Source organism: Physcomitrium patens, chromosome 7 (genome assembly GCF_059467195.1).
Source record: "Physcomitrium patens ecotype Gransden chromosome 7, ASM5946719v1, whole genome shotgun sequence".
Classification (NCBI taxonomy): domain Eukaryota; kingdom Viridiplantae; phylum Streptophyta; class Bryopsida; order Funariales; family Funariaceae; genus Physcomitrium; species Physcomitrium patens.
The window spans coordinates 15,390,085-15,401,199 of NC_143416.1; the positions used below are offsets into that span (position 1 = coordinate 15,390,085).

General features: G+C 31.2%; 1 long non-coding RNA gene across 1 annotated transcript; it reads right to left on the minus strand.

Annotated features, from left to right (window-relative positions):
* Nucleotides 1-220: 220 nt before the first annotated feature.
* On the minus strand, nt 221-2,804 carry LOC149988584 (uncharacterized). Its single transcript, XR_016504252.1, has 2 exons — nt 2,678-2,804; nt 221-2,578 (listed from the first exon to the last, which is right to left on the minus strand). It is a non-coding gene; the product is annotated as an uncharacterized LOC149988584 (long non-coding RNA).
* Between the last annotated feature and the right edge of the window lie 8,311 nt (nt 2,805-11,115).

Here is an 11,115-nt window from a genome sequence, read left to right on the forward strand (position 1 = left end):
GAATAATGCATTACCATGACATCACTTGTTCCATTGCAACAAAGAACCAAATCTAAATGGATTTTTCTAATACTTTCTTTGTTCTTCATTTGAAAGATAGCTGCTACACACCATTTTTCATCTCCACAATTTTCCAACAATAAAAAGCTTTTGCTTACCACAACATGCAACTCAACATATATAAGCCACATCTTTCCAATGTTGTCATCATAAGTCAATATCTTGTCAAATACTTCCATCACTTGAACAAGTTGCTTGAACAACCTAGTACATTGGTTTCTATTCAACATGTATTTTGTCTTCAATAAATCCTCCATTCTTTTAATCAAGATTTGACATTGCATATAAATACTTTACACCTTCTTGTGCTCTTTTCTTGATGTAGATCCAAGTCCTTCCAAATAACCAATTGCACAATTGGCCATGATAGATTACTTGTGATTATTCAAATTTAATCCTTTAATTACACAATCAAGATACCTAAACATAACAAATAATAGAATCAAAACTTGTACATCTTATATCAATGCATATTTTGATTAGATCCAAACTTTCATCCACAAATATGTCAAATATTACACCTGTTTAATAATGTTCAAAATCCACTTTTCAAAAAAGTCCAAACTCACAATCCTAAATACTTCAAGTATTTATGAGTGGCATATTTAATCTTAAAAATTACACTTAAAATCATGCAATAATTTTCTTCTATTTATCATTATCCCTCTCTCTAATCCAAGACCTTCTCTAGTCCACATACTTACAACTTCACAAACTATACAAATTCCAACTTATAAACTCTTCCTTATATCATCTTACAATTGGTATTATATTGTACAAATGCTCTCTTCAATCTACTCTTATATTCTTCTCCTTTCACTTATGAATAATACCTTATCCTCCTATCACCAATTCATTAAGCATTACCATCCAACAAAAATCAAAATTTCATTTCTTATCCAACTTTTCATAATTATATACAACTAATTTACACACTACACAACAAACAAACAAACAAAAAAAAAAAAAACACTACTCATGCAAAAACAAAATAACACATTCACTTAATTATTCATAATCATGGTATTCAATTTTTAAGGTTCTAAAAATACATAAACTGATCAACTCGGAGAAGAATTCAGAAGTTGACAGTGCAGAAATAAAAGTCACATACAAGAATGGACAGGGCAGAAGAGAGGCAGGCACAGTCCTAAAAGGTTCGACAACTTCCAATGGGGTTTGGCTTGTTTCAATAGAGGAATTTAGGGACTACGGAACAGGAGACGGGGGAGGGAATTGGTTGACATTAAATAGTAATGTGAACCGACAGACTCGACGGCTTAGCTATGTACTTCCGCGACCTGGACCTCACTGCACAGGTGCATATGGGTAGGAGCGAAGTGTCAATAGGTAAACGTCTATAGATTGAAGCTTGACAGAGAAGAGTGATCCCAAGGGACAGCGCACTGTCTCAGCTTACCGCGCAGGGTGAAGCTTTTCTCGGGGATAAAGTGTAGATCTTTTTGGAAAGAGGTTGGCCACGGCCTTCAATCTATCTGGTATGCAGCAGCCCGGAAGCGCGGTCATGACAGTGAAGAAAGACAGCACATTTGAAGAGTTTGAGACTGAGCACAGCTGCGTAGGTACGCTTACAAATCAGCCACAGATGTGTGCAGTGTCAAAGGACCAATGCCGTGTAAACATTCAGATTAGTAAGACTTGGCGCTGTCGGAAACGTAAAGCATCGCCAAGGGGGTGACGCACTACTGATGTGGGTTTGATGGATTCACAGACCCTGCACACAGTGACCAGAGTATCGAAACAGTCGGTGGGACCAACTACCACCGATGGCGATTCCAACCACGTGGGAGGGAAAGAAACTGAAATCAGACTTGCAAGCAGAAACACATTCACAGCAACGCGGAAAGCAGAATGCCGATCTTACGTACCCCTGCACAACTTACTTAGCTAATACCACCAGGGGGAAAATGGAAACGAAGACTATTATCTGGCTATCACACCTTAACTCCACCACCACGACACTCAAGCTACCACGCAGAATAAGTCCAGATTGTACGCATACATCAGATGGCTGGAACAAATCCTTTGTCACACAAGGAAGAGTCAAAGACAGCCTCCGATGGACACCGACGAACCAGACACGCACTCGAACGGTTAATGATTAGCTAGCGTGACGAGGAGAGCGGAATATAGAGTCGCTGCTGCAAGCGCTGCTGCAACAGCGGCAGATTAGGCCGGACAGATCGTCCATCGCCATGGACAAAATCCAAAAATAAGTGCAAAAACAGGAATCCTAACTTCTCCTTCAATCTCCAAATCCTTCAAATCAAACAACGATCCTCCCTCCGCAGCCTATCTGAAACGACGACCTTCGTCACCAAAAAGGAAACCCTCTCAGAGGAAAACCTAACAGGCAAACCGACAGCGCACCATAACGCTCACAGCAATGACAAGCATAACGTACAAAGCCTCCCAAGTTCATTTTATTCCTTCTTCCGGCGCTCATCTTTGCCTGAAAGTTTCGAAATAACTCCACCACAACGTAAAAATACCACACCTGCACGCGCACAAACAATGTTTCGAGGGCACACTTGTAAGCCGGAAAAATGAAGGATGACGCATCTCAGTTGAAAGCCTTGCTCGTCAAATGATCTACCTCAAGGAGGACACGGCAAAACCCTACACGCTTGAAGAGAGGCGGTGAAGAGTGAGATTGAGCTCTGTATCACTGAACTGGAGACGGAGGTAGCAGCAGATGACGAAGAAGACTGGATGCAGAAACCTCGAGCAATGATCCATTCCTCCTGCGGGTTATACCCCCCCCTCCCCCAGGTTCGGTCGCAGAGTCCCACCTTCAACCGTGCCTTTGTCTTCTACAGAAACTAAAATCTTGCGCATGATCCTAAAATCTCCATTTCATGAAGATTTCTTGGTCCATTTCCCTCACATTGTTAGTTCCTAAACCCAGGACTAATCTAAACGCCTATGCGTGTAGAATAATGCCTAATACAAGAAAATATATATATATATATATATATATATGTTTTCTTTTCTTTTTTCTTCTTTTTTCTTTTTCTTTTTCTTCAAAAAATGGATAAAGAGAAAAAAAGTTACTAGTTTTGCATATGGATTAAAGCTATTTCTTAAAATTATGTGTGTAAACAAATTTGTAATAATAGTAACAATTGTAGCTACAACCTTTTCATTTTTAATAGAACCATAACTATCCAAATAAATATTTTTTTTCAAATGAGTACATTTGTAATTCTAATTTCAAAGATTAATATTAACATTATAATTCACCTAATCAATATACTTGATTTTACTTTATTATATTTTAAAAAATTACTATTGTTGTGATAAAACGTTCCTCATGATATAATAAAACTAGACTTCTCCATCAAATAGTTGAGAGTGAAATTAGCATCTTAAATTAACAAAGTATAATAGTAAAATTTATTATTTTATTTTTTAAAAAATTATTTTTTACTAAACTATAAATGATATTTTATCAATATTTTATAATAAAATATACATAAACATATAAAATATATTTATAAATTTTATGTTTTATTATAGTGATCACGTCTACATGCATAGTTAAATGTTATTTTTTAATTACACATACTTATAATAAATTAGAGACAAAGTGGAGTCAAGACAAGGAGTGGATTTAAGATATAGTAGTGGCATTGGAGATTGGAACAATGGTTGAGAATGAAGTACAAGAATAGAAAATGGAGAACATGGAATTAATACAATTTGAATCATTTAGTGGAAAGGAGAGGGAGAGATGAAGGCTTTAACATAATTAAGATGTAACTTTAACAAGTCTTTTCTCTCTCTCTCTCTCTCTCTCTCTCTCTCTCTCTATATATATATATATATATATATATATAATTTTAAAATTAATCTTATATGTGATAAAATATTATAAATAAAAGAAGCATCATATTTAGAAATAAAATTAAGAAACATCTTATATCAAAGTTTTATATTAAAAAAACAAATAATAAAATAAAAAATCAAGAATTAGACTAAAACAAATATACTTATCATCAAATCAAACCACTAAACTAATTCAAGGATATGAATCATAAGCTTTAATGTTTTATCATCTTAATAAATTTCATCCAAATGATCTCACTAACATATAATATTGCAAACATGACAGTCGATATTGACAAAACCTAAACATGTTTTGTAGATACGAGCTCTCACTTCAAGCATCATTCATTCAATGATTTATAAACAAACAAAGTAATAGAGAAGCAACATGAAAACTAAGTAAAATAAAACAATCATTGTATAAGATGTCCATGGTACTAAGTACATAAGATAAGATGGTTGTTTTTGATGCCACTTGCCTTTCATTCAATATAATTTTTAGAAATAGTTAATAGGACTCAAATCTTTGCTTGGTCAATAAGTAATTATTTCAAGAATGTATGCTCTTTGTTTGATTTATATAGATAGTAGTATTTGATGCCCTATATTTTCCATCTCCATATTGACTTCTTTGTGAGTGGAGTTGAAGCAGTCTCAACTTGTCACAATATATTTCTATTCAATATGTTAGTTGTTTATTGTTCATTATGATAAACATTATTGATTTATTATATCCTTTTAGAATAGTGTTTGACTACTTTTACCAATAAAGATTTTATTATTTGATGTATTGATCAAATACTTTCATTAGGCTTTATAAAACATATATTTGACAATTCCATATTTAGTTTTTGGTACTTTGATTTTTTAGATAGGATCTTTTGTATCTTTGTCCTAAATCAACAATGAGCCTAATTGAGTACAAATCCTTTGAGTAATTCTCTCTACCTCTAATATGGGATCAAAGAATGCCTAGATATTTTTCAAGTAGGGAAGAAGTATTTTGGAACCGCTCAAGATAGCGGGATTTTTTATTAGGCAATAACTATTTCTTTGGTGTTCAAAATTATGATAGTATCTAAAATGTAAATGCACACTAGTATTTTGACAATTGTTACTAAATTATAAATTTACTAAACAAGAAGCTAGTGCTTGACCAATTGCAATCATATTAAAATTAAGTACAATGTTGGCTACAAGGAATTTACAACATTGATAATGCAAGTTAGTTATAGTTCTTTATATTATTCAAAGATTTTATAGAGTGATGATAAGTGTAAAGGTTGTTAACAGCTTCATAACTTGGTCTAATTTGAGCTACATTGGATTTAATAGGCATCTTTTGATATAATCAAATTATTTTTTTTATCATCAAAGATTATTTAGAAAAGAAACCTTTCTTTGTCTCTTTACAACTAATCATCTTCATACTATCAATTAAATGCTATAAGAGCATTAGTACATATCAACACAAAAGTAGCCAATCCATTGTCAATCACTTCCTATTTCTAATATATAAGGTGTGATATTTTTGTTATATAGTATAATAAGATTTGACATTATCATAGATATATACATGTAAACCTGTATAATTAGATAAAAGTAGATAAAAGAAGATTAATTCCATAATATCTTCTTTAAAAGCTTTCTAGAAGCTTCATAGATATTACTTTGACTTTATAGATATTTATAATTGATTTTTTAGTTTAAAAAATGGTCAACAAGTTGACCATGTGCCACACATGTTGATAGCTTGAAGAACAAGCTAATTATATGGCCCATACATAGAAAACTTGTCTTATAAGCTAAAGCATGTATCATGCAAAGTCAATGTATATTAGAAGTCCTTTAGAACATTGCCATGTAGCTCTTAGTTAGATAGAATATAAAGAGGCAAGAATGAAGTCCTCTTCATTCTTGTCAATTCCTTTCTTGCTTTGAGTCTAGATTCAAGAATCTCTAGTTTTCTTTGTCTTTTGGTAATAACAATTCCATTTTTCTTTTAATATACATACTACTTTATTTCTATTTTGTCACTTTCTTTTGACACATATTTTCCAGATTTATACATCTTTTTTCAAGTTCATGTCCTTCATAGATTGATAAGTATATACTTACAATATTAGAGCTTTGTCTTCTGTTGATTAAGAGTAGATTATCCCTTTCTTTTGATAAGACATATGCATATTAGAAGTTGTGGATTACCTTCTTTTAAACTAATATTATTCTTAGTACCTTCTTTGTTCTCAAGTCCTTCTTTTTGTTTGTCTTGAGTGATATTAGATATATATTTTTTTTTCTTTTCTAAGTGTTATCATAGCAGATCTTTTTGAAATGAAGAGTGCAATGGTACAAATGCAAGAACAATTGAAGAAGTTGATGCTTGTAATGCATCAACTTAATTTATTGCCATGTGAAGCAACTAAAATGACAAGAAGTGAAGATACAAATATGATTGGAGCCGCTTCAACATCTACACCAAATCACATCTCTTTTCCTATGACAGAACATCATTTCAATACTAGAGAACCAAGTGTTGCCTTGCTTGAGAAGTTTGATAGTATAAGATCCAAGTTTCAAGGATTTATCAATCAAGTACAACTTCTGATTGAAATTCAAGTCCAAAGCTATCCAACTTCAAGATCACAAGTTAGATTCATTGATATACTTCTTTTATATTTAATATTATCATGGTTTTCATCTTTTCTTGAATGACAAGGTTCAATATTGAATAATTTGGAGGCTTTTTCAATAGAGTTTCAATCCATGTATGGAGAACATGATGCAACTCATGTTGCAACCAATAAGATTTGTATTTTATAAAAAAAGTAATCGATTTGTAATATTATATGCTTTACAATTTCGACAACTTATAACTGATATCGAGAGGGATGATGTTGCACTTATTAGCCAATTTCTCTATAAATTACAATATGAAGTAAAGAAATTGATGGTCAACTTATCTGATCCTCAAATATTGAGTCAAGCAATTGACTTTGCTATGAAGTGTGACAATCAACTTTTCAAATTTTGATCTGAGAGTCGGATAAGTAGGCCTCAACGTTACTATAATTCAATGGCAATATCAATGTCTCTTCAATACATACATTCAAAAGTAGAGGATACACAAATTGATGCAGTATATTTCAAATGTCTTACTAAGGAAAAAAAAGACTTATTGCCGTCAGGAAGAATTGTGCTTATATCATGGAGAATCTAAGCACACTGCTCAACATTGTCAAAAGAAGCAATACAATTATAAAATGAGGAGTATGAATATCAAAAAAGAGAATATATTAGAAAATGAGTTTGTCCAGTTATAATAGGGGTTGCGTGACTGAAACCTTATACAATACTTAATGAAGATCTTATTCTCTCGTTAGAACCCTCTCCTTGTTTTACATTAAATAGTATTTTAGGACCTATATATTACAAAGCCTCTACCTTGTTAGATTTAGGAGCCTCATCATTTTTCTTAGATGAAGAATTTGCTAAAAGACTTAGCATGTTTTTAGTAAAGAAAACTAAATTTGTTCACATAGAAGTCATAGATGGTCGTCCGTTGTCTTTTGGAGATGTTACTCACAAAACCCTTCATATAGAAGTAATAAAAAATGGTCATAATAGTTTTTTCGTAATTAATATCATAAGATCTTTTTTTAATCTAATCATTTTAGGCTTATCATGGTTAAAAAAATATAATCCTCAAGTACATTGGATTTCTTATACTTTTAATTTTTTTGAAAGTATAACTATGAATGTAGTTAATCAAGTAAAAAATCACAATTCTAATACAATTAAATCTATGTTTGTAGGTATAAGAGCTTATTGAATGCTGCAAAAGAAGGATCACCTTGTGTCATTTATGCCACACTCATTTCTAATGATTCAAAGATTTCAAGTGGCATTTCAATCTAATATTACGAATTTCAAGATGTATTTGAAAAAAATAATGTAGATACTCTTCTAAAACATCGTTCCTATGACTACTCAATTGACCTTCAAGAAAGAGTACAACCACCATTTGGACCAATCTACAATTTATTACAAAATGAGTTAGCCAAACTCAAGGAATATATTGAAGAAAATCTAGCCAAGAACTTCATATGCCATTTCAAATCTCCACCAAGAGCCCCAATTCTATTTGTGAAGAAAAAACTTGGATCATCTTGGATGTGTATTGATTATTGAGAATTCAATAAGTTCACCATCAATATTACATATCTACTACCTCTAATATGTGGACTTCTTAATCAGTTGAATCACACTAAGATCTATACAAAAATAGATCTATGAGGAACATATAATCTGATAGGCATGAAAAAAGGAGATATATAAAAGACTTCATTTCGAACCAAGTATGGACATTTAGAATATAATATCATGCCTTTTAGACTTATAAATGCACCAATAGCTTTTCAACATCTTATGAATGATGTTTTTTGAGAGTTTTTGGATGATTTTGTTATCTGTTATCTAGACAACATCTTCATCTATTTTAAGAATATAAAAGAACATAAACTTCATATTTTTCGTGTATTACAAAAATTAAGAAATGCAAGATTTTATGCCAAGATATAAACAAAAAAACAAAAAAAAAAAAAAAAAAAAAAAAAAAAAATGTATATTCCACACTATTCAAATTGACTTCTTAAATTATATCATTTCAAACTATAGACTTATGATGGATCCTAAAAAAATTCAAACTATTATGGATTGAAAGATCACAAAAACGGTCCAAGATGTCCAATGATTTTTCAAATTTGTCAACTACTATCGGATCTTCATTAAAGATTTCTCTCAAATTCTACCTCTATTTATAGGTTTGACTTGTAAAGACAAACTTCAATAGAATCAAGAAGTGAAAGCAACATTTAAAGCTTTAAAGGAACCTTTGTTTTTACAGCAATTTTGTATTGCGTTACTTTTCTAAGGCATTCTTTATGGAAATAGACGCATTGGATTTTGCTTTAGGTGCTGTATTATCACAAATGGGAATAGATAATAAACTTCATCCAATAGGTTTTTATTCTAGGAAAATTTTAGCAGCCAAAATTAACTATAAGATCCACGATAAAGAGCTTTTTATAATTATAGATTCTTTTCAAGAATGGCATCATTATCTAGAAGGCACTTCCAATTTAGCCACCATGTATACAGATCACAAAAATCTCAAGTATTATATATCAACTCATATTTTGAATCATCACCAAGTTCATTGGAGCATGTTATTATTAAGATTTGAGTTCAATATTACTTATCAGCTAGGAAAATAATAAGATTTGTGCAATGCCCCTTTTAGATGTTCTTATCTTACACCTAAAGAAGAAAATGTACCTTTTAATCAACAAAGGATAATTTTATTGAAGCCTTAACAATTTCATCTTTGAGTAATGAAATCAATAATGATTGTTAATTCAACTTTTCTCAAACGAATTCAATCAAGTATGTCTTCTGATACTCTTCTTTATGATATCAAGAATATTTCATTTAAGTAAAGTGATACTTCTAAGTTTGAGTTCAAGAACAACCTACTTTATTTTGGACGACTCCTATATGTGCCAAAAGAAGAAGCACATTAGCGTATTCTTCAAGCATGTCACAACTTTTCAGCAGTAAGATATTTTGGATACAACAAGACTTTGAAGCTAATATCTAGAGATTTTTAGTGATTACAAATGTAGAAGGCTGTAAAAGACTTTTTTCAATCATGTGACATTTGTTCAAGATCAAAAACTTCGCATTGACTTTATGGACTTTTTCAGCAATTACATATTTCAAAACAACCATGATCTTCTATTTCTACGGATTTTATTATGGAGCTTCTAGTCTAATGATCGTATGATTCTATATTTGTGATAGTAGATTGTTTTACTAAGATGGCATATTTTGTACCATACACAAAATCTATCAGTGGTGAAGAAATTACCAAATTATTCTTTGATAATATCTATCAATTTCATGGATTATCGAAAGATATAATATCTGATAAGACGACTCAATTTGTATCAAGATTTCGGAGAATTCTTTTTAAGATTCTAAAGGTGGATATAAAGCTTTCTTTGGCCTTTCATCCTCAAACAGATGGACAAATAGAGTGTATAAACTAAGTTTTGGAACAATATTTAAGGTGTACCATCAATTATCAAGAACACAATTCACAAATCCTCTTGCCATTGGCAAATTTTGCTTATAATAATAAAATGCATTCTTTCACGTAATAAATTTTTTTTTTTGCCAATTATAATTATCATCTACAACTTAATACTTTTGACTTTTTAAAAGTTGATAATTCTGCGGTCAAAGGTTTTAGAAATCATTTATCAGAGCTATATACAATAATGAAGGTACAATTAATGGAAGCTCAAGAATGACAAAAGATCAACGTGGATGCCTATCGAAAGAAACAACCATAATTCAATGTAGGTAGCAAGATATGTTTACTTTGTCGTAATATCAAGACTACTTATTTTTGTAATAAGTTGGACTACCGCTGTCATGATGTAAAATAGCTAATAGGTGAAAGGATGAAGAAAATATCATATTTTGGAAGATCTTATTTCAAATGTATTGTAACAAATTATCTTAGAAAAATAGATAATAGTCAAATGGTAGAAAAATTAAAGGTGCTAATATTGCCTTTTTACAAAATAGATTTCTACTCATTTTACAGGACCACAAATAGAGCAAAATAAGATAGATTAGAAAAATAAATAATATAAGCACCTTTAGAAAGATGTTAAGAATAGTTTATAATAAAAATTACTTTAGAAATCCAAGAGTTGATATCCAAAGAAGACCAATTATCAATTAGAATCAAAATCAGACCCTAAGGCACAAAATCAAGCCTTAACGATAATTCTAGGGTTTTTTTGGAGATTGGAGAGTAGGGTCTAGGAGCTCACTTGATAGAATTTCTTCAAGTATTGATTTAGAGTGATTTGAGTGTGTATTGACTAAGTAAGAGCTTTGCAAAGTCAAGGTTTCTTTTGGATGAGCTTGGATTTATGAAATAAAATGGATAATACTTTTTGGAGAATTTCATAAGTTTGGTAGTAGATCTACAAGTAAAATTTTAAGAATTTTTAGATACATATGTGCTTAATATATACTATAAGTTTTAACTTGATTAGAGAGTTGAATTGAAGGTTATTGAGGTTTAAATGCATTAGAGTCCCAAAAAGTAGAATTTTAGATTCAGTGAGG